Source organism: Pan troglodytes, chromosome 17, assembly GCF_028858775.2.
Source record: "Pan troglodytes isolate AG18354 chromosome 17, NHGRI_mPanTro3-v2.0_pri, whole genome shotgun sequence".
In the NCBI taxonomy this organism is placed as follows: Eukaryota; Metazoa; Chordata; class Mammalia; order Primates; family Hominidae; genus Pan; species Pan troglodytes.
Genome location: NC_072415.2, coordinates 49,455,045 through 49,480,536, shown reverse-complemented (window position 1 = coordinate 49,480,536; position 25,492 = coordinate 49,455,045). Strand labels below are relative to the sequence as shown.

Sequence of the window (25,492 nt, the reverse complement as noted above, 5' to 3'; positions counted from 1 at the left end):
TTTGGGAAAAGTTAACGGAACTAAATTTGCACAAACAGTAATATGTATCTCAGCACAGAGACCACTTACAGTAAATTTCATCTGCCATGCTGAATTCAATGTTTGGCTTGACCCTGACTAACATTCCCCTACATCCTCCTTTTTACTTCTTAAATTGCTGTGTTCTTCAAGGGCCTGCTGAAGTCTCCTCTGAGCATTTTAATGATTAACCTCTTTGGACAGAATCATTCATTCATTTATCAAATATTTATTGAGGGCTTAATATTAAAGTCCGCTTACAAACATAGGCTGCATTCCATTTCTTGTGTCTTCTTAATAAAAAAGTATATATATTCTCCCTGGAGTGGGGCATATTATCTTATCTGGATCCCTGGGACTTTACAATGGGGGGGGATCATTATTCATCTCTGCTTTTAACCCTGCTCCAGATTCCGGGAACACTTGTGCTCCAGGAGGAATTAGAAAGAGGCAAATCCCTACTGGCTCACAAAGAATCAACATTGTTTGGACCTTAGAACTTCAGTTTCTTTTTGTTCATGGATTTATTGAACACCTCTCTGTTCCAGGCATGAGGATTGTAGTGGACATATAGAAACTGAAGATACATAGACACATTTCTCATCCATGGATGTCTAATTAGGTAGACAGATGAGGAAAGGCATGGTTTTTTTTTAAATGTGGAAGGTGCTGAGACAGCAGAAGAACACTGTAATTTCCATGGTAGTATAAGAGGAGAAGGCACTTCAGAAATTAAGTCTGTCCAGAAAACATTTTTTTTCTGCTGTGCCCTAATATAGCTGGCACTTCATGTTGTCAAATGCCCTTGAAACTCCTTGTGTTTCTGTCTTATTCTGAGGATCCATACCAACTCCCTTTTGCTTCTTCCAACTTCATCAAGTTTTATCAGTTTGGATCATACCTTGGTTCAGACTGTTAGCTAATGCTTCTTGCACCCAATTTAAATTTTCCCAAATAGAATGATCTTCTGGCTCACCCTCATGTCCAAATGTGCCTGCAGAATTCATGGCACATGACTGTTGGGTTCTTCATATTATTCTGTCAATTTATCGACATTCTGGGCATCATCCCACTCCGCATGAGTCTGTAAAAAGCCTTTGGCATTGGCGTGCATTAAACACAATGTTTTAAAAAAATATATCCATTAGTTTACAAAGTGAAAAGATGATCAGAATTTGAATCCCAGGCTGCCTATCTTTTGAAATCCATCTTTATACATTAGGAGAGAAATATAAAAAAAGAGTAGTACATGAGGCAATCATACATTATTACTAGCTAGAATATCAGCATCTAAACTTTAAGTTAAACTTTCATCCTCTTGTGCCTTGTAGGCCCTCACAGACATCATTTGCTTCTCTAACTCTGACTAGACAATAGGTAGGCCTAGGGGTTTACTGAATGTCCCAGTACAAAAAATCTTCCATCCCTTTGTTCCACCTGACATCCAAAGGGCAAGGGTAACCTCATGTGAAAGATATCCTAGGATCCACTGGAGCATATTCATGTCATTAGATGAAGAGGAAGAAAATTCTAGAAGAAAAACATAATGCATAAAGAATTAAAGACATAAAAGGATAACATTTCTTCTGTCCGGATCTGTTCATATTCACCTTATTTTTTCCCATTAAAATATTTATTCAAATATAATCACTATTTGGGCTTCTTGAAGATTCATTTAATTGTTAATGAATATCAGAATCTTTTTCTTCCAAAAGAAGGCTGCATGTTTCAGTAGATTTAGAGAGAGGTGTCTGTAGAGGGAAGGAGAAGGGAGAGAGACAGAGTAAAGAAACACTGTGGTTCACCCAAACAAATGCAGTATTTCCCTCAATGTCTGCCTTTGATAATGGTATGACCACTGATACCTCTTCCACTTATGTGGCACCTCAATGCCTAGAATAGAACCAGGAACTAGGAAAATGGTCAGGAAAACCTCTAAATAACCAGCACGCTCTAAATTCCTGAGATCACATACCATCCCAAGATAACCACTCAGGCCTTCACTCAGGGTCTTTACTTCATTACCCAGAGATCAGAAAATGGTACATTATACTCATCATTTGATTTGTTACTTTGGAAAGTTTATGAAATACTTTACAAAGTTTTCAAAACAAATTATTTCAGAATATTTTCAAGCAATGCACAGGACTAAAATATTTTCAATTAAAAAAGCAATTTAAAAGAAAAAAGATAATTTTTTAAAGAATTATTGTATACGCGTTTTTGCCGTGTTTCATGTTATTAAAATAGTAATAAATGTATTTCTTGGTGTGCATGGAATGTTAAAATCTCAGCCTATGGGAGGTATGAGGCTGAAGCCAACCACTACATAGATTGGGAGATTAGGTGTTAATTATCATGACTTAGTCATTAATAGCTTGTGTTTAGGCTCAAAACCTGGCTCATCACTTACAAGCTATGAAACTTTGGGTAGATTACTAAAACGTGCTCGGTCAAACATACTTTATATATATTTTTAAGTGGTAATGATTATACTGTCCAATTTATGGATTATTATGAAGATTAAGTTAAATGATGTATACAAAGTATTTAGAACAGTGCTTGGCACAAAAGAAGCACTTAATAAATATTAGCAATTTTATGGGATTGGTCCTTGAGGAGCGTAACTAGCAGCATTCATTTTGATGTTTCATGATGTGTCATTATCTCAGGCTTGCTTTAGACCAATGTCTGTGTCTGAAGGTTTCCAGCCTTGCCTGCTGGGGCATGTGGCAGGAGGCCTCAGGCAGAGGCAGTAATGACCATCAGGTGGATGGCAGCACTGCAGGTCCAGATGGTCCTTTGGCAGAAGGTCACATCCATGGCTGGAAACCCAAGTGATGGGGTCCAGCTCTCAGGGGATGGTAATGAAATGCTGATTAGTAATCCAAAGTGAATACAGTGATGCTTGGGGGAAGGCTGTGGCCTGGTAAACAAACAGATGTCTGAGGCTCACTCTACACACAACAAGCACTGGGCCATTGGCAGTGGAGACAATCGTACTCCGCACTGTGTCTCCACGATGATGCTATAATATTCTGCATTTGGGGGGCCAATATTGGCTCAAAAACTGGATTAGGCTAGTCCTGCAGTTTGAAGTGTCTGCAGGTGAGTGAGTTGGGCAAAAGCCATTTTAGAAATTACAATGGTATTCAAAATATTATCTCATATATCTTCCAGTTTAAAAATGTCAGAGTAGGATAGGACCAGGCTTAGAACCTCACTTGTCTCTTCCAGCACTGTCAACTATTCCTCCTTTTAATAGAGGTGTTGCCCCAACTGTGGTTTTGTATATATTGAAGACTCCAATGTACTGGAGGATTGGAGTATTCAATATATACAAATGTATGGAATGTAAATGCTGTAAAGTGGACTAAGCATTGGGCTACTTTAGACCTAGCCAAGATTGCTGCACAATAGTGCTCCATAAATGATTATTGATTAATTCATAGATTGCTTTATTATAGCCTAATTACCTCACTAACTGTGTCCACTTGTGCATGTAATAATTATTGCTTATGGAGAATGGTGATATTTAAACATTTTAAATGTAAAGATTAAGTTGTAATTGTAGGGTAATAGAAGCAAAGTATACTTACACTGATAACTCTGCAAGCTTTTTTTTTTAATTCTTTAGTCAATATTTTATGGGTTTAGGTATAATTTGTTCTGTGAGTCTCATGAAGTTCTGAATGGCAGTATACTGAGAAAACAGTCACATAGATACATGTCTAGTAGACAATATAATACATTAAATCCCAAAGTAGATAAAACAGACACAAATTTAAGACTGTTTCAGATAAATTAATGTGTGATGGCTCTGTGGTGAAAGTTTGTCATAGACAGGGTTCTTGTTGCAGACAATCAAATTCACTTTTTCTAGTTTAGACAGAAAGAAAGAGACTCTCAGCCGAGCTTCCAGAAACACAGTGAGAATACTGTTCCTCTGCCATGATCGGGTAGTCGCCGAATCAGGAAGCCTCTATCAATGCCACCTCCTATGCCACCAACTCTGCTTTGATCCACCTTAGACAAATGGGTTCTCTGAAACTTCCACTTTCCCCACAGAATTCAACTACAAATCAGTTTTGTGAAGGAACAACTGATTGATGGAACCTAAAAATCTCTTCGGGGGCAAGGAAGCTCAAAAATACATTTTTTTTAAAACTCTTTTATTATAATTCTGTCCTGGGAAAGTAGAACTTATACTGCATGGAAACAATCCAGCTATTGAAGGGTATTTTGAATTGTTCCGAATGTGTAATATTCACTTCAGAAGTCAAAGAAAGATGTAGACATTAGAAATGTTTTCTCATCTGCATTTATTTCACGCTCAACAAAACATCCTCTAAAAGTCCATTTCTGTCCTCATCATAGACTGGACTGAATAGACTGTAGTTATCTAAAATCTGCACAAAACTTTTTGATTAAAAAAAATGCCAGATATTAGTTTTGTTTGTTTGTTATTGAATGCCTCCAACAGTGCTCTGAGGGAACTGGGAATTTGGATGTGAGTCATCTACTTTGGAAACCACATGAATTCTGATTATATCATCATCACATTATTCATAAAGTAAAATCCTGAATCTTTATCTTTGACTATAGGCATCAGAAATATGTTAAATTGAAAAGCAATATATATGTCAAGCCCATTCTCATCATTATTATTTTAGTACTTGAAAATATTTCTATATGTATACACAAAGCAATGTAGAAGCTCTTTAATAACTTTAATAATCTATCTGTTGCAAATTATGCACACAATGTGATACAGTGCAATGCAATTGCATTGCACACATTTCTTTATTACACAATGCAATAAAATAAACCTTTAAAGCTACATGTTAGTAAGAGTTCAACATTTGCCACTTGATTACCCAATTTTATTTTAGCTATAAGCCAAATATTATGTTTAAATTAACATCCTTATTTTAGACAAAATTATTTAGATTAATGGTTCTCAGATGGGATGTTCAGGATGTTAAGCTAAATTGGGGGATTGCACCATGATATAAAAATGGAATAGAAGTAAAACAAGTGTGAGGACAGAGAACTGTAGGTAAGAAAGCTAAAAAGTGAATTATATGATGATATAAATATTTGTGGTAGACAGGAACAAATCCGGTCCTATGTATTTTATCAGTCAATATAAACTGAAAAACAAAAAACATGTTACTTATACAATTCATAGTGTTAGAAATAGAAATTCTAGTGTTGTCACGTGGGATGTGGCAAATAGTTAATAAAGAGCGAATATAAGGTAATGAAGTCTTTACACTCCTATCTAAACATGCATTTATTTACAAGATTTGAGATTTGTAGATGTTAGCCATCTGAGTGACTTCTCAATTGAAAGCAAGTAGAAAAGTCCTTAGACTTCCGGAAAGACGTAGTACGAATTAGTATAAAAAGTCAGAACAAAGTCTTCTCTTAAAGGCTGAGTCTGCCTGGAAAAGAAGTAGCAGCAGAAAACACAGCAATCTTTACTACTCCACGTCCTACCAGCACTGCCCGCCTCTCTCTTTGTATTTTTTGCTAATACAAATTTAAAAATTGCAAACTTATATCTATCGGAAAGCTGTAGATGCAAGGCAAAATTCATCTTGACAATGTCTCTTACTTTATCTACATTAATAGAGAGAGGGTCAGAAAGAAGAGAGATCCTGATTCCAACTATCCAAATGATTATCTTGCCACTTCCCACTTCCTATGGCAAACAAACAGAGCTCCTTCTTTTTTCTCCTTTTCTCACAAGTTCCTTTCTTTTCTACTTACCCAAATCCCACCCAGCCTTCTTAACTGAGCTCACATCTCAGTGATTCTATTCTTTTCTTATCTAGTTCACATGTTCAAGTTCTACCTCTTTGCCAAATTCTGCGAGCATTTAAAATCTGTAGCTTACAATTCAGAACTTAATATATCATTTACTCTTTGTTGTTGTTTCCTGTATCTTAATCCTCTTTCTCCTCTTAACAAAATTGCAGATAATACAAAGCTGTGTGAGACAGTTAATCACAGGGAATCAAATTACAAGAAGCAGGAGTAATGAGTCCAAGATACCATGCTAAATTTTGATAGCAACAAATGAAAAGTCTGGCCTTGGCCAATGACAATTGTGTACCATGAACTATGGAGTGTCATTAACTGAATTATGTGCACTTCAGATCTTTAAACAACAACGAAACGATACAATTCCGTGCTTAGGAGCAAAAATGGAGTTGCATAGGTAAAATAGTGATAAACATATTCAAAATAGTTTGTATTTAAAAACTAGGTCTTTCATTTATTTGTCATTCAGTCATTAAGCGTTTAGAATGACCTGCGAATTTCTTTACATTAGAATTTAGGAATTTATAGGTGGAGAGTGAGTTGTCTCTCCACTCAAGGATCTCGTACACTCCTGTGCAAACTAAAGACTGGTTTACAGTACAAGGATCACACAGTAGAGACATGTTCAAACTGCTAGGTAAAAAGCAAAAGCTCAATATTAGTCATAAATGGGCAAATTGTAGTGGATAAATGCTGTGTGCAAACTGAGGTGGATTTCAAGATGCATAGTTCTGGAAACAATAAGGGAGATGGTAATCCTATGGTCCTTAGGCAGTCAGGCCAGAAAAGGGATGCTTTTAGATTCTAAATAACACATATTATAAAAGGAATTAGGATATGATGTACTCTGAAGGTGGCCACATGAAATTAAAACGTCTGGAAAATGAATTGTGTAATAAAAGATGATAAAAGAAGAAAAGACATAAAGAAGAGATAAAGATATTTAAATACTTGAAGGGCTCATGTAGGAAAAAATATGTTTATACTTACTCTGAAAACATACATGGGACAAATGGGACTTGCTGGAAAAATGGTAAGGAGGCAGAATTTGGCTAAATATGAAGGAAATTGTTCTAACAGAAAAAAGTGACCAAAATTAAAATGTGCTGCTTTTAAGAGAGTCCTGAAGTAAATGACGCATTTGTCCAGTTGGAATTTTATTGCATCGTATCTGTAGTTTTTTTCCATATCTAATAAGATGATAAAGATTTTGATTTTGCTTATTATGTCTATATTGATTCTCATAGTACTTATTAAGAATCTATGATATTCTAGGTACCATATTTGGCAACTTAACATGACTGATGGAAAGTCACCAGTAGGCCAAGATAACAGATATGGAGAAGGCAACTCGAAGTAGTAGATGTGCACTCCCAACAGAGGTACAGGCTTTCTAGGTGCTCTAACAGGCTTTCCAGGTGCCAGCAACAGAAGTACCACAGTGAAGGGCCTGGGAGTCCCACGGTGGTGAAAGAATTCTGACTCCATATTTAAGTACCGAGAAACATGTAATAAACAAGATGGCTAGCTTTCATCATTACCACGATATTGTAGGGTGCAGGAACTGTGAGCCACCATAGAAGACCAGGTTCTGAATTGATTGTGGATCACCTATAATAGAATTAAAATTAAAATTAAAATTAAAGTTAAAATTAGACTGACAGCCAGTCTCCATAGCTGTAGAGCTACAGAAGACAATAAAAGAGGATCATCAAAGTGCTGAAGTTTACCCAAAAGATGTCATAAACAAAATCCTTAAAGTAAACTAACAGACTGGAAAAAGATATTTGAAATATACACTGGGTAGAAACTTGCCAAATACACATGGTGGCTAAATAACAAACATATGGCTAGCTCTGATTGCCAGTATTACAAATTTAATTTCTTAGGTATGAGATCAAATCTGACTTTTTTTGAAAAAATGAGTAAGTATGGCAGTTTACTTATTGCTAATTTGAACGGTTGGATTTAAAAGTTTGACATCATGATGTAGGGAAAATTACTGCTCTGCACTCTTGGCTACTGTAGGCTAATACAATCACTACTCTGAACACTGATGCACTAAAAGAGTAGTTCGTTTGCAACAATGTGGCATGTCATAATATCACCAAGTTATTTATACACACATAAATTAAAATCAGAAAAAAATCTGTAAAATTTCTGGGAAAAAAAGTTAAAAAATTTGTGGCGCATTTAAAAAATCTGTAAGCTTCAGATATCTAATATAGGCAACTCTAAACATTATTTCAGTGTTACTTAAAATTTCAGCCTACATAGACTCTAAGGGATAAGAAATTGTTTCCTTAAATTATACTTAAAGTATGTTCTTTTAAAGTTTGGTAAGTGAGAAAAAAATGGTTTGAATTATTTTATTTACCTTCTACTCTTTCTTCTAGTCTTTATACTCCTTATAGTCTCCGTTACGTTGAGATCAAAGATGATTTATCATGGATATTGTTGCACATGATTTTGCAGTTTTTTCTCTCCTTGACATTTAAAGGTAGCAAAGTTGAGATTCTGCTTTTAATTCATCCTCACGAGATATGAAGACTTCTCTAATAAGACTTTTTTTCTTGAAAGACTCTGGCCTAAGCTGAATTAAATAACAAAAAATTAAATATAGCTCTTAATGCTTCTAAAGATTAGCATTGTGATATAATCTAATTTCTATTATTCTCCTGTTTTATTAGCATTTAAAATTTTATAAACATTTGCTGGCTCAAAACGGATATTATGTTCTTGTTAGTGTTATCTATCTAATGCACTCTCTCTTATTCCTAATAACTGCTAACATTGTTTAACTGTTTGAAAGTTCTTAATAATTTTTGTACAGCAAATTAACAGCTTTCAAAATCAGCATATTTCAACATTTTATTATTGAAACACATAAATATGCTTATATTTCAACAGCCTGTAGAAGCCCATGGAGGTTTTTATTCCAAGTTACATCTAGACTGCTCTCCTAAGTTTGAAAATGAATACTTAGTATGTATTCAGATGTTAATAGCCAATTCTAGGGCTACATCTTGTTCGTATACCTAATGTGACTGCCTTGATTAGAGATTATAGTAATTTGAGTGGTCCTACCTCCATTGAACAGGCAGATGATGAAGGGGCCAGAAAAGAAGTAGCTATTTGTTACTCTGTCTTTCAAAGTCTGAAGCCAAGGCTGAAACCAAGTATATCTTTTCCTGAGTACTGAGGCCAAAGTTAAACTTTGTGGCATCTCTGTGTAAAGAATTCCTAGATACGATTAAGAAAAACAGAAAAATGACAAAAGCCTATCAACAACCCCCAGAGGAGAAAACTGGAATCACCAATAAACCTATGAAAAACTGCTTAACCCTGTCAGTAATCAGATAATGAAAATTGAAACAGCAATGAGATGTCATTTCATACCCATCAAGTTGGGAAAAAAATTAGCAAAAAATATCACACATTGGTAAGAATACATGTAAATGGAACGCTGCAAGCAATTTGCTAATAAACAGTAAATGTGATGATTCATATTACCTGGCAACCAGCGGTTTGATTTCTAGTCTGTGTGCTAAATGAATACTTGCACATGCACGCCAAAGACGATACATAGGAGCTGGGTTATATCCAAACAAGGAAATACTATATAACAACTAAAAAAGAATAAATGGAATCTACATTTGTCAAGTTTGATAAATACAAGAAATAATAATTTTGAGTAGGAAAAACAAGCTGCCAAATGATATCTAATACAAGATAACATTGATCTAATATGTTATAGGTTGCAAAATATGTCTTTTGTGGCTACAACCACATAGTAAACAGAAAGAAAATGCTTGGAAAGATTGCATAACAATTTTAAGATGGCGATTATCCCTGCAGAGGGAGCCAAGTCTAGCTATTCCATTCCCTTATAAAATGATCTGAAAAATAAAATCTCTGAGAAGCAAATAATATTTATTGTCCTCTTTTTACAGATGAAGAAACTAAAGTTTACTTTACAGATGAGGAAACTAAAGTTTACTTTACTCAGTGAAGTAACGGCCCAAAGATTTGATAAGTGATCAATGGTATTATTGGAATTTGAGTCAAAGGTTTCTGGTTCCAGAGCTGGCACACTCAATTATTATCATACACTGTGCTGGATAGTTAAGTACTGATAAAACATGATGTCTATTTATTGTTATAGAGGGGATATAAACCTATTCTAGCTGACTCAAAATGTATTTACTAATAGTATCCTCAGGGTCCCAGAGTTTTGACATAGGGGAATATTCAAATATTTAGCTCCAATGAAGGAAGATATTCTTTTAATGAAATTAACAATCTACTGTGGACCATAAAGTACAACTGGTCAAACCAGGGATTTGGTTGCTCTGATAATCAGTGTAACTGTATAGAAATTCTAGCCTGGCATTTCTCTGAAAATTTATGTGACTTTCCATATCCTGAGAAAAATTAGTCAAGGAGTCAGGAAAACAGGGAAAAGAATTATAATTCTGTGAGATTTAAAGTATAACAATCAGCATAGAGATCTTACTGATTCAAAGTAATCTGCTGATATCATATCAAATGCAAAAGCAAGAAACAAGACATGAGGAATGGAAGGATAATGTGGACATTTCTGGTAGTGAGGACAGGAGTGCCTAAGAGAGAACTGGTCATAATATAATCAATTGCTCTTGCTTATAACTGGTGCTATAAGTATGTGTTTATGGGCCTGTCTGCTGGAAACAATGAGTCATTCTTGCAAATAAAATAGATACTAATAAGTTTATATGCATTGTATTTATTATAGAAATTCTATGAGTGATGTTCCAGTAAATAAGTTTTGAAAGCAAAATAAGTTCTTCAGTTGGCAATTTTGACACGAGTGTGTGTGGTATTCTTAATGACGCTAGGAGATCTGAATATATCAAAATGATGTTTGCTGGTGTTTTCCTGTCTTGAATATTTGCTATAAGCCAAGATTATATATTTTAAAAATATAAGAAGTGACAATAATAAGAAATCATTCTTCTATGGGTTATATAAAGCTTTAGAGTTTTTTAAATGAAATATACAATAATAAATGTATAGTTTTGCATTTTAAAATCTGCAGATAAATTATGAAAATATAGAATATCTTAGAACTTTAGGAATTTCTGAGGATTCTTGATAAATTTTGGTTTATTATTCATGAATCCTGATGATAAATGTCTGTTTGGAATTTGACAACACTAGGTTGTAATGTGCAGGATTGTGACTCCTTTTGGAGACTACAAAACTCAAGTATGCTTTCTGAGTCCATGCATTCAACGCTATGTTCTCTAGAAAGCGTAGTCTGTTAGACTTACTGTATCGCCCAAATCAGCACTGGTAGGAAATGAATTAAATGCTATAAACTAGAAAGACAGATTGCTGGAAAACTATGATACACCTATGATTAAAGTCATACTGATTTTATTGTCTCTACTGTATTAAGAACAATGAGTGAAACATTTCACATTACGGCACCATTTGGTGCAATGAAGAATAATTGGAATAGATCTGAGAGAGCTAGCTTTATTGATGAATAACTATTTCTGAGACTGATTTCACAGTATAGTATTATCATTTGAGTCTCCCCATATTGTATATGGGAAAGCACAGGCTCAGAGTGGCTAAGTTACTGACAAATTCCCCAATTCCTACTTTCTTTGGCACTCTCAGGCATTCACACAATTAATCATCTAATGAAATATGAGCACAGTCATTTAATCAAATATTTCCAGAGTTGGGATGGCTCATTGTGTTATACTTTTAACTAGTGATTTTGATGAATTCAGTGCAATCTAAACCAATCATTGACAAGCTAAAACCTTGAAGAGGGCGCTGCTCATATATGTTTACCATTTCTATGAATACAACATCAGAGGGATCATCCATGCACCCATAGATTTCAGAGACTTTCAAACAAATGTCTTAGATTATTTAGACAAAACCTCATTGTTCGACATCCCCTTTCCAGGGGACGCAATGGTGACCTTCGTGTTACAATGAAATTTACACTGGGCATGATTGTTCCTTAGAAGCTGTAGCAAGGAGGAGAAATGGTTTCGTGAATTCCATCTCAAACACAGAAAGCAACCTTCTACTCTGATATGATTAGAACTTTAATTTCCTAATTAGGAAATTAAGGTTATTGAAATTGAGATAATAAAGTAAAAAACAATCTATTTTATTTCTTTATTTAGAAGTCTGACCAAAAAAAAAGGATGATGGCACATCTGTTGTGTAGTATGTTTAAAACAAAATCACAATGAACAAGTTTTCTGTGTCATTTGAGGTAGTGCCTGCCTTGTTGGATCTTGAGCAGACTACTGAGACCTCCAAATATTCTGTATCCTCCTGTCTGTAGTTGATGGCTACAGTCTATTCTTTCTCTCCTTCTTTGAAGGCCTTCCATAATCTACTTATCTATTTCCTCTAGTCCCCCTTGGTCTCTCAAAGAAAATAATACCAATGAGACAAATACCATGGCCTTTGATTAGAATAATTAAACTTTAATCACGCAATGATTAAGCTGAAAAACACCTTAGTGATTATCAGTTTCAACCCCTTGAATTTTTAGAGTTACAAAGTTAGATCAATGTGATTTGGGGAGTACTGTATACTACTTTGAATCCATAATCCTTTCTACTTAACAGTAGATATTCTGTAGACACTTATTTTCTTCCATTCTCTTTATTTTGATATATTTCAGGATGTCAGAAATCCAACAAGCATTTTTATTCACATTGCTAATTATTGTATTTTATTTGAAGCCCCAATCAATCTTTAAAGAAAAACAAATTACAGATAAATATTTAATTGCACAAAAAATTAGCAAATAGAAGGCATTGATGAAGACATAACACTTCAATATTGTTATAAATCATCAAAAATATGCCAGGAGATACATTTCACGGAATGCATTTAAGTGTAATAAGCTTTTCTGAGGTATTCAATAGAGAATATTTTCATTTTCATGTATATATTTAATTTGTTATATTCTCTCAAGTCAAAGTTAATTTTTCATTTAGAAAAAAAATTGTGCCCTGCAACTTAATTTTTTAAAACCAATGTGTTGCATTTCTTCTTTATAGGATCATCACTTTTGTAACAGTTCAATGACACATTTAGCTGTTTGTTCTCTATAAGATCTATATGGGCACAGTCTCATCTGAAATTGTTAATTTTGAAATAAGTAATGTGATGCAATGGTATCAAATTACAGTCATACAAGTTAATTTTTCTATCAACAAAAAATCCTCTAATTTTCCTTTGCAGTTATAGATTCACAAGACATGTGGGGTTAAATTCAAGCTTCTATTGAGTGAAGATGTGTTAATGGGAGCATTACTCATCATGAATTTACTGAGCACCTATTACATGCCAGATTCTGGGTCTCAAAGACACTTTTTCTATTTAACCAGAAATTTAAAGAATACAACATGGATCAGATTTAAATAATGTCATGAGTTGAACTGTGTTCCCCCAAAAGCTATGCCATGGTCCTAACCCCCAGTACCTATGAATGTGACTATATTTGGAAATAGGGCCTACAGATGTGATTAAGTTAAGATGAAGTCTATTACATTAGGGTAGATCCTAACCCAACACAACTGCGGTCCTTATAGGAAAAGAAGAGATACAAACACACAGAAAGGAGAAAACACCATGTGAAGATATTTGAGTTTTTTAATAAAAAATGCTTTCAAACCCATGTACATATTTAATATATGGCAAAGATAAAAGGCAGAGATTGAAGTGATATGTCTAGAAGACAAGTGACCCAAAACATGCCTGCAAACACCAGAAGCTTCTCTCGAAGCATGGGACAGAATCTCCCTCAGAGTTTCTAGAAGAAACCAACACTGCTGACACCTTGATTTCAGATTTGTAGCCTCTAGAAATACGAGAAAATACATTTCTCTTGCTGTAAGCCACCAAGTTGTGATCCCTTGTTACAACAACCCTAGGCAACTACTATGAAGAGTTAGTGTGGTGTGGTAGAATTTACACTTGGGCAATAGACAGTTGGGAGTTTGTATTCCAGTTCTTCTACTCAATGACTGTGTGGCTGGGCAAGTTATTTAACCACTTCTACCACCAATTAGTGTCTTCATTTGTAAGATGAGGATTGCTATACATATCCCAAAACTTGCCATGAAAATTAGAGAAAAAACATGAAATACCTAGTACAGGCCAGGTGCAGTGGCTCATGCCTGTAATCCCGGTACTTTGGGACGCCAAGGCACTCAGATTACTTGAGGTTAGGAGTTTGAGACCAGCCTGCATAGTGAAATCCAGTCTCTACTAAAAATTAGCTAGGCATGGTGGTGAGTGCCTGTAATCCCAGTACAGTGGGGGCTGAGGCACAAGAATTGCTTGAACCCAAGAGGCAAGGGTTGCAGTGAGCCAAGATGGCACCACTGCATTCCATCCTGGGCACCAGGGCAAGACTCTGTCTCAAAAAGCAAACAAACAAACCTAATACAATGTCCAGCAAATATGTGTGTGTGTGTGTGTGTGTATATGTATATTTATATATATATATCACAATTATATATATATATTCAATATTATCAGTTACTTATTACCTAAAGCATTAGACTATTGTTGACTGTCATATTGTTTAAGATTAGAGTTGCAATGTTTTTATTTCACTTTTATCTTACATTGTGTGAAATACTACAGGAAATTGAGACACTCAGTATATACTTCTTTGATTGATATAATAATTTTGAAAGCCATTGCAAAGGTAAATATCAGATGCCTAAGCTGTCTTCTTTTTTCATGTTTTAAGAAATAGGGACAAAATAATTGTTTTATCAACATTAATTTTTTTTTGAAATGGACAAAATAATGCAGCCCTTTAGGAAAAATATGAAAAAGTTTCAGCTGGCCTTTGACCGGAAAGTATAGGATGCAGAAGTCATCTTATAGATAGTGATGTGCCTCATTCTCATTGATTGTCCAAGAAACTAAGCAGCAATTGTCCTTTATAGCATGAAGATCTGTCCATAGCTCTTTAAACATGTCTTAGGAAGCTGAATGAAACTCAGCGTTTGTTAGTAGCACTTGCTCATTAGTTCCTTTCCATCTTTGCAAATAAGATATTTAATTTTCATTGGGGCGACTTCTGTCTCATCTTGATTGATTACTCATTATCTACTGGGGACAATTCCTGTTGGTTAGTGAGAAACATAGACTCGTTTATCTTTACATCATATATTGTGTAAATTAACCTAAAAATGTAGAATTTGCACACTAAAATGGTTCTACTGTGGAGAAATGTGGCTATAAAACAGCATGCTAACAAGCATGATATGATGAATGGAATAATAAACTGCCATGATTTCCATTTTACCCACCAGTAGATCTCAGGACTCTCACCTATTGGAGACACAATAACAGTACTCCAGGAAGCTCAGTAAACCACCTTAAAGGCAGCAATCCTCAGCAGGCCCACGGTAGCTGTTTAGCTAAGAGAGGATGAGAGACACTGGGCCTCACTACACATCATTTCCAGGTATTTCCTCCCACTGCATTTGAATGCACGGCCTGACAACTGCCTGGTGTGCAATATTGGTAGGTAGTGGGCACAATGTTAGAGAAAGAAGTACTTTGAGATGGTGTGATACAAAAGGCAGGGAGAAGGACTAGGAACTTCTTCCAGCCTTCCCAAGAAAAAAGAGCCAAGGGTGAGTTGTTCATTCCTTTGCTATCTTTCAAGGTACTATTTTAATAAAGAGTAGGAAAGTCACAACTTTGAAGAGATTTTAAATTTGAAAAGATTTCCCAACATAGATCAAAATCAATTTAGTAAACTTCTCTTTTTGGATTCCATCTGCACTCTATAGGAAGTCGGGACTCCAAAAATGAGACATCTATGATGATACATCCCCTTAAATGTTCTTCATTGTACTATGGATTTTTTTAAATTGTAAGTCAAGTTCCAAGTTCTGTGAATCTACTGATTTTAAGTCTGTGACTCAAACTGTGCCACAAGGAGTTCGTCTTTTCTGTTTCCCTAGGCTGCTAACAATCTAAATTCCTCACATCGTATCTCCCTATCATCTCTAAATTGTACACCTGCCTGGCCAATGTCTTTACTTTCCTAGAATACGAAAGGTATTTGTTTAAGCTTTATGAAAGGGAAGAAGAAAGGAAAGAAAGAAGGAAGGAAGGAAAAAGGAAGAAATGAGAGAGAGAAAGAAAGAAAGCAAGAAAGAAAGAGAAAGAAAGAAAGAAAAGAGAAAGAAAGCAAGAAAGAAAGAGAAAGAAAGAAAGAAAAGAGAAAGAAAGAGAAAGGAAGGAAGGAAAGAAGGAAGGAGAGGGCAGGAAAGAAAGAAAAGGATGGGAGGGAGGGAGGAAGGAAGGAAGGAGAAAGAAAAAAGTTAAAACTCTGTGAAAACATCAGTTGTAGTGACTAGTAGATTCACAAAAGATACTTTAACAAATTGATGTTAAACATAGAAACTTACCAGCAAATCAAACAAATACTCTGTTGATATTCTTGATACAAGTGGCTTGGATCCATAAATCTTATAAAAAATACTGTGATCTGGGTACTTGCCCTTTTAACCAAGATGGAGTAATTATAATTAGATTTACTCTTCTATCAGAAACAGCTATAGACATAATTTATGAAACAACAGTTCCCAAGAAGCTGGGGATCAACCTAGAAGGAAGAACAATCTCTGACATATGGGAATCAAATTACATAAGCCCTTGATTGTTCCTGCACGTTGCCGGGAGAGTTTCCAAGCTATGACACAAACTGTAAGAACCCAGAAAGAGCTTAATAGACTTCTCGAGTTGAGGAGATAGGGCTGGAAGTCCAGGGAAACTAGATGACTAAAAATTGCAGGGCAGAGTTTCTGAGAGGTGAGAGCTACACAAGAGAGAACTCTGAGGATCTGCTAATGAAGCAGCTATGGTTTGGATATCTGATCTGTCTAAACCTCATGTTGAAATTTGATTCCTAATGTTGGAGGTGGTACCTAGTGGGAGGTATTGGGTTATGAGGGTGGATCCTTCATGCATGGCTTGGTGCTGTTCTCATGGTAATGAATGAGTTCTCATTCTATATTAGTTCCCATGAGAACTGTTAGAAAGAGCCTAGTACTTTTCCTGTCTCTTGCTTCCTCTCTCACTCTGTGATCTCTGCACAAGCTGGCTTCCCTCTTCACCTTATTCAATGAACTAAAGCAGCCTGAAGCGTTTCCCAGAAGCCAATGCTAGTGCCATGATTCTTGTACTGCCTGCAGAATTGTAAACCAAATAAACCTCGCTCTTAGTAAATTACCTAGCCTGAAGCATTTCTTTACAGCAACACAAATGGACTAAGACAAGAGGCACTCAAGTATTCAGCTAAGTACTGGTCAACACATTAATGTGAAGCAACATTCTAAAATGAGGGAAAGACTTATCCATAGGATTAGAACAAACAGGTCATACAGGGCCAGGAATAGTTTGTGTTGTCACCAGCCTGAGTAAAATTTCTTATAATGCACAGGACCTTAGGTAATGAAGGGCCTTGCCTCAGAGGTAGAGAAAAATTAACCCTAATATCATGTTTTACTTTTTCTAACTGATAAGCTTAAAAGTAAAACCTGAAAGTATCATAATGTTTCCAAATGACTCTACTCTGTCCCAGAACAAAACCAATAATATTTATAGGAGTATAGCAATTTTTGGTAAAAATTAAACAAGTTAAAATCTATAATGTCTGACATGTTGACATGTATTGAAAGCAGTTAAAAAAGCAAGAAAATAAAATTCATAAGAAGGAGAAAAAATAATGGTAGCTAACATAGAAATTACACAGATAATAGAGTTAGTATAATTGGACACTAAAACAGTTCATGTTCAAAAATCAAGATGAAAGATTGAACATGTTAAGTAGAGATGTGAGAGATTTAAACACAGTCTAAATAAAATTTCTAGGGATGAAAATTTTAAAATCCATAATGAAAAATATGCTAGATAGGATTAATGGCAGATTAAACAATGGAGCAAAAAGATTTGAGAATTTAAAGTCATTGCAATAGAAACATTTCGAAATGAAACAAAGAGTACAAATAAAAAGAAGGGAAAAGGGGAACAACACACACTGGGGCCTGTTGGGGGGGCGGCAGGTGCAAAGGGAGGGAGAGCATCAGGACAAATAGCTAATGCATGCAGGCTTAATACCTAGGTGATGAGTTGATAAGTGCAGCAAAGCACCATGGCTCATGTTTACCTATGTAACGAACCTGCACATCCTGCACATGTTCCCCAGAACTTAAAATTAAATTAAATTAAAAAAAAGAAGGGAAAAAAGTGAACAGAGCATAAATCAGCTGTAATTGGAATCCCTAAAAAAGTAAAAAAGAAACAAGTATTTGGAGAAATAATGGCCATATATTTTCCAAATTAGATTAAAGAAAAATCCAACAATCCAAGAATTTCAACAAACCCTAAGCTCTTTAAATTGAAGAAACCTAGCATGTTACATCATAATGAAATTGCTCCAATGGTTAATTGAGTGAAAATCTTAAAAGTCACTAGGTGGAGGCAGGGGTAGTATATTTTTAATGGTGGAACAAAGATAAATATTACAATGAATTTCTTGTTGGAAACAAGAGAGAAGACAGTGCAGCGCCATCTTTAAAATAATAAAAGAAAAAATATCAACCTGGAAATAATTACTGAGTAAAAATATCCTTCATAAATGAAAGGGAAATAAAGACATTTTCCATTATACAAAGCTGCAAAAACTCATCACCGGCATACTTACTTTATAAGAAAGTTAAAAAAAAATCCTATATGCAAAAAAAGTCTGCCTATACACCAAAAAATAAAGAAAATTGAAAACAGTAATTAGTTAAATAAATCTACATACCAATTTTTTATTACTTGAATATAATTTAAATATGCTGGAATGTTTATAGTAAAAATAATAATATGTTATATGTCTTATAACATATGTAAAGGTCATATATGTGACAAACGTAGTGTACAAGCCAGTATTCAATATAAGAAATTATACAGTTCTAAGATTCTTATACTGTGCATCATGTAATACAACTGGAAGGAAGCCTATTATAAGTTAAAGTAATCCTAACTCTAAAAAAAACACTAATATCACAAAACAAAATTACCGTTGACAAAATACAAAAGGAGATAAAATGGCATTAGAAAAAAATACCCAATTATTCTAAAAAGACAAAAAAGAGTCATGGGAAAAAGTAAACATATCAACCAAATAAAAAATAAGCAGAAATTTGGTAGAGTTAAACCCAACCATATCAATAATCACATTAAATAATTTAAACAACCCAATTAAAAATGAGAGATTATTAGGTGGATGAAAATGCAAGATAAACTTATATGATACTTCCAAGAAATACTTCACTTTAAATAAATCGACATATAAATCGACATATATACGTTAAGAGTAAAAGGATGGCAAAGATATACTATTTTAAAAGTCGTGATCATAAAATATAAAGAGCTTTATTTCATAATGATAAAGAAGTCAGTTCAACATTAGGAAATAACAATTACAAATATTTACACACAATAAAAAACCCTTCAAAATGCAGGAAGCAAAAACTGATATAATTGCAAAAGAAATATACAGTCCTCTGCATATGGTCTCATATTCAATACTCTTTTAGCAATAATTGATACAGCATGCATATATGAAATTAAAAAGCATATGAAAGACTTGAATAACATTATTTACCAAAGTGATCTAACTGGCACTTATAGAACACTGAAAAACAGTAGAGTGTATATATATATATATATATACACACACATATATATATAAAATATAATATGTATAATATATACACATTATATATTATATATAATACTTATATAATATATAATATATATCATATTTTGTATATAATGTATTTTATATATACATTATATATTATATATAATACTTATATAATTAATATATATCATTGTGTATATATAAAATATGTGTATATATAATGTGCATAAAAATAATGTATGTATATATAAAATACATTTTCAAGAGCATATGGAACTTACCAACATACACTGTATTCTGAGCCATAAAACAATTCTCAATAAATCTACAAAACTTCAAGTTATAGAAAGTATGTTATTTGACTCAGTAGAAGTAAACTAGAAAACAGTCAAAAAAAATTCTCTGAAAAGCTCCCAAATATTTAGAAACAAAATGGCAAACTTCTAAATAACACAAATGTCAAAGAAAAAGTCAAAAGGCCAATTTAAAAATATTTTAACAGAATTAAGGCTAAAACATGACATATCAAAATTGATTAACAGTAGCTAAAACAACACTTAGAAAAAAATATCAAACTAAAAGGAAGATCTAAAACAGAAACCCAAAGTAAGTAGAGGAAAAAAATAGAAATATCACAGTGAAAGTCTAAATACAGAATGGAAAAAATAAAACAGCAAATGAATAAAACCAAAAGTGGGTTCTTGAAGAAGATTAATAAAGTGGGTATATCTTTAGCCAGACAGGTTGGGAGAGAAAAAGAGGAGGCGAAAGAGAAGGAGAAGGAGGAGGAAGCAAAGGAGAAGGAGGAGGAAGCAGAGGAGGAGGAAGAAGAGGAGAAATTACCAATATCTGAAAAGAGATCAGTACAGATCATAGAGATATTAAAAAGACAATAAGGAAATATTATGAACCACTGTTTGGCAATAAATTCACCAACTTAGATGAATTGAACAAATTGCTTTGTAGAAGCAATCTATCAAAGTATTTGTGTAAAAATTTATGTTTATTTGAAAAGCTAAAATAGTCAAAGCAATTTGGTAAAAGAACAAATTCAGGTATCTTACACTAGCTAGCTTCAAGGCACTATAAAGTTCTAAAAATCACAAATAAATTCTTTATTAGAATAAAGAATCCAGAAATAGATCCACACACATGTGATCTAAAGCAATTTATTAATTAGTCTTTTCAATAAGTGGTGCTGTGGAAAATCTGGAATTAAAGACTAACCCTACCAAATGTTGGAGGAGATATGGAAGAACTGGACAGGTGGGCATGTAAAATGGTATAAACAGTTTGGAAAAGACTAGCAATATACTAAAATATTAAATATACAACTACCATATAATCTAGGCATTACACTTCTGGATATTTACCCAAGAGATATGAATGTATATGTCCATGCAAACAAAGAGTCTTATACTCACATATTTATAGTTTTGCTTATTATAGTCAAGAACTAGACACAGCCCAAATAATCATCAGTAGGTGACTAGATATGCAAATAATAGTATATCTACACAGTGGAAAACTACCAATTAATTTTCCAAATGAACTATTAGAAACTACATACCACAGATGAATAAATTTCAAAATAATTATTCTGAGATTCTGAGTGAAAGAAGTGAGACAAGAAAGAGGACCTACTGTGTGATTCCATTTATGTAAGATTCTAGAAAATCCAAACTAATTTATAATGACAAAAAACAGATCAATAGCCTTATGAGTGCTATGGAGGGTCAGGGAGGAGAGATGAAGCCTGGCAGGTGGGAGAGATTACAAAAGGGTGTGAAAAACTTTTATGGATTATATATATATATATATATATATATATATTTTTTTTTTTTTTTGAGACAGAGTCTTGCTCAGTCACCCAGGCTGGGGTGCAGCGGCTTGATCTCAGCTCACTGCAAGCTCCGCCTCCTGGGCTCACGCCATTCTCCTGCCTCAGCCTCCCGAGTAGCTGGGACTACAGGCACCCGCCACCATGCCCAGCTAATGTTTTTGTATTTTTTTAGTAGGGACGGGGTTTCACCGTGTTAGCCAGGATAGTCTCGATCTCCTGACCTTGTGATCCGCCCTCCTCGGCCTCCCAAAGTGCTGGGATTACAGGCGTGAGCCATCGCGCCCGGCCAGATAATGTTTATGTTTCTTATCTTGATTGTAGTCTTGGTTTTCATGGATGTATACATACATTTAAAAAATAAAATTTCACAAGTTAAATATATACAGTTTATCATATGCCAATTACATACTGTGATTAGAATTTACTAATTCTAATTTACTGGTTTTATAGCTAATTTTTACTGTTGTTATAGCTAAATTTACTATTGTTATAGCTAAAATTATTTGGCATAAAAGGCTTTTTCTGTTGTACATGTTGACATTACCTAAAAATAATATGCATATGTGTAGCCATCCTTGTGTGTTATGTTTCCCTTTTCCCTTACAATAGCACTGTGAATTAACCTGATTTTTTTCATTTACTCTAAAATAGAATTAACTTTCTTTTTAATTTTTCTTTAAGTTAGATGAATGTTCTAGAGCTGCACTATCCAATACAGTAGCCACTGGTTACATATACCTATGTAAATTTAATTAATTTTTAAAAATATTTAAAAACATTAGTGCTAAATCAAATCATCCACATTTCAAGTGCTCAATAGTCAGTTGTGTCTGGTGGTTACTGTCTTAGACACAGCAGATATAGAACATTTCCATAATCTTAGAAAGTTCTATTGCACAGGGGTGATGTTTACTATACAATCGGAAGTACAAGAAGCATAGTTATTAGTTCGAGCTCTGCCTTGAGACTGAATAGCTCTTATGTAGATCAGATAACCCTAGTCAGCCTCAGTTTTTTAATTACCGATATAATGGAATCAACTTTTATAAGGTTCTTATAGTGTTTCTAAGATCCCTGTATATTATCGGAGAAAATATTTATGGGTACTTTGGGACACTAACACGTGTCTCTCACACCCTATCATATGAACATCTGCCACTTCTTTTATACATTTTGTATTTAATGTTTGTGGGAAGAATGGGTAAATAACATCATTGTATCTTCATTGCCCATCTAAGCCAACACCCATCTTTGAGGCAGAATATTATGAAGAGCAGAGACAACGTGGGCGGGTGACAGTCGAGACAGACTGGAAGAGTTAGTTTAGGAATTGAATATATTTTTCCGTAAAGTTCATTTTTTTTTTTTTTTTTTGAAATGGTTTTTCTCTGTCAGGCCTCTCCTCCTATCACCCCCTCCTTTCCTTCCCACCATCCTGACTTTTTTTTTCTTTTGAGACGGAGTCTTGCTCTGTTGCCCAGGCTGGAGTGCAGTGGCAGAATCTTGGCTCACTGCAACCTCTGCCTCCTGTATTCAAGCAAGTCTCCTGCCTCACCCTCCTGAGGAGCTGGGACTACAGGTGCACGCCGCCATGCCCGGCTAATTTGTGTGTGTGTGTGTGTGTGTTTATATTTTTAGTAGAGATGGGGTTTCACCACTTTGGCCAGAATAGTGTAGATCTCCTGACCTCATGATCCACCAGCCTCGGCCTCCCAAAGTGCTGGGATTACAGGCGTGAGCCACCACACCTGGCCCCATCCTGACTTTTATGAAAGTGATTCCTAATCAGTTTTGGTATTCAACAATGTCATCATCCCTTCGAGTTCACAAGAAGGTCTTTACTGATACTCCAGAAAAAGTCAGATCCGTCCTGTTACTCCTTGTACTTACTCTTTGAAGAATTATTTCTAGTCTGGTTAAATAATACATGTTTGACTATCTCAAGTAGATTGTTCAGTTGAAAAGGGCAGGGACCTTATTTACCTTGAACCTCTCTATCCCTGGAGTCTGGCTCAGTGCCTGGTGCATAGTGAGCACTTAATAGATTTGTATCAAATACAGAATAAAAGAACTTGAACACTTAATAGATTTGTATCGAATGCATGTATTCCATTGGGATATGACAAAGTACTCCTAAAAAGAGCCACTGGCAGTTCTCTATAGGAGTTCAAAGACATCATAATATTCTTCTACACATTTTTTGAGATCTTACATAGCTCTCCTGACTTTCTGTCTCCAGGGTTCTTATGACCCTCTGTCCGTACCTCCAATTACTGCACTTCCTGCCCCATCTTGTAAATCATTTTTCTAATGTTCAGACTGAGATTCTCAAAGGGCACACTGAACACATTGTCTTTTGTAATCTTTTAGGTATGTCACAGGAGTTATATTATATTCTTAATAGATTTTAGTTCATAATATTTATGCAAATATAATGTTATTTGCCATTTCTAACCTAGAAAGAAAAGTTAAGGTGAATTCATAAAATCCTTGTTGTGCACTTGACTTCTGAAGTTTATCAAAACACTTGATTTCAGAAGCAGACCAAAGCAAAACGCAGTTTTCATATGATTTCAGAAGCTGGCCAAAGGTACCAGAGATGGGTCAATTTCATATATTTACACTGTATTAAACAAAGCATTTGAATGGGAATTGTGTGATCTCGGAACACAAGAAGCCATGAGTTAAACATGGATTCCTCATGGACCATCATTTATTGTCAAAGAGTTTTTAAGTAAAAGTTAAAATTTGTCCCTTAGTCCAATAGTTTAATGTGTGGTGACCTCTTCCGTTTATTTTTTAGTCATGTTATGGAAAATTTTAATGTAATCATATGGGTTCCTATTTCTTCATCTAGTGCTGAAATATTGAAGATGAACACTATAGTGCAATGGTATTTTACTAAATGAAATTAGTTCAAGCCAGGCGTAGTGGCTCATGCCTATAATCCCAGCACTTTGGGAGGCCGAGGCAGGTGGATCGCCTCAGGTTGGGAGTTCGAGACCACCCTGACCAACATGGAGAAACCTGTCTCTACTAAAAATACAAAATTAGCTGGATGTGGTGGCCTGTAATCCTAGCTGCTCGGGAGGCTGAGGCAGGAGAATTGCTTGAACCCAGGAGGCAGAGGTTGTGCTGAGCCGGAGATCGTGCCATTGCACTCCAGCCTGGGCAACAAGAGCGAAACTCCACCTCAAAAAAAAAAAATTAGTTCAAAATGTTTTGATGAACTAAAAGAGCCTTAAGAGCTTGAGCAATGGGTTTCGGTTAATAGCCTTGATATATTTCAGAAACATCCTTTATTTAGAAAATATATTTCACACATTTTATACTTTTTTACATTAGAAGTGATCTCATAGTTTTAAGTGTGCAAACCTGGTTTTCCAATTTATTTGTAAACTCTTCAAACACCAGTCCCATATCATCTCTTCTCTTACATCTGTTAAGTTACTTAACACAAAGCAGAGTGTAGAAGAGAGATGTGGTCAATGATTTTTAAACAGCATTAAAGACTTACCTTCTATAACTAAAAAAATCTGTTTTAAAATCTCTTCATTTTAATTCTGCTGTCCCTGAGTGAGATTATTTTCTTCTTTGCTTTTCATGATTTTTTAAAGCAAGTACTCTATACCTATTGCCCTCTTTTCTCCAAGTAGTGTTTGCTAAACAACGTGTATAATTATGTGCAATTTCTTTAACCCCTAATAGCTGGTTTTCACGATCACAACTCTCAGATAGTTTACCCATAAGGGAAGATAATAATGCCTGATTTTCTTAGACAACTGAGAGAATCAAGTAAAATTGTGAATGAAAGATGTTTAAAAGTCTGAAGTATTTTGAAAATAATATAAACTGTTTGGGGGAAAAGGGGATATGAATCCAGAGAAAATATTATGAAATAGAGGCCAGAGACCAGATTTCACTGGCTTTCAATATTAACAAACATAAAAATGTGACACATGAGGCCAAGCTCTCAAAAAAAAATGTAATATTTTGGCTACTTTGGAATGATCTCCATTAATAGAGGCTGTAATCCCATATTTAAGGAA

General features: G+C 34.7%; 2 long non-coding RNA genes across 2 annotated transcripts in view; one reads left to right on the top strand and one right to left on the bottom strand.

The window, feature by feature from the left end:
* LOC104003133 (uncharacterized) overlaps positions 1 to 25,492 on the top strand; it is a 539,896-nt gene that overhangs the window by 86,172 nt on the left and 428,232 nt on the right. The gene's annotated exons all lie outside the window — the stretch shown is intronic.
* LOC107969481 (uncharacterized) lies at positions 6,993 to 9,142 on the bottom strand. Its single transcript, XR_001711317.3, has 3 exons — positions 8,935 to 9,142; positions 8,225 to 8,440; positions 6,993 to 7,458 (listed from the first exon to the last, which is right to left on the bottom strand). It is a non-coding gene; the product is annotated as an uncharacterized LOC107969481 (long non-coding RNA).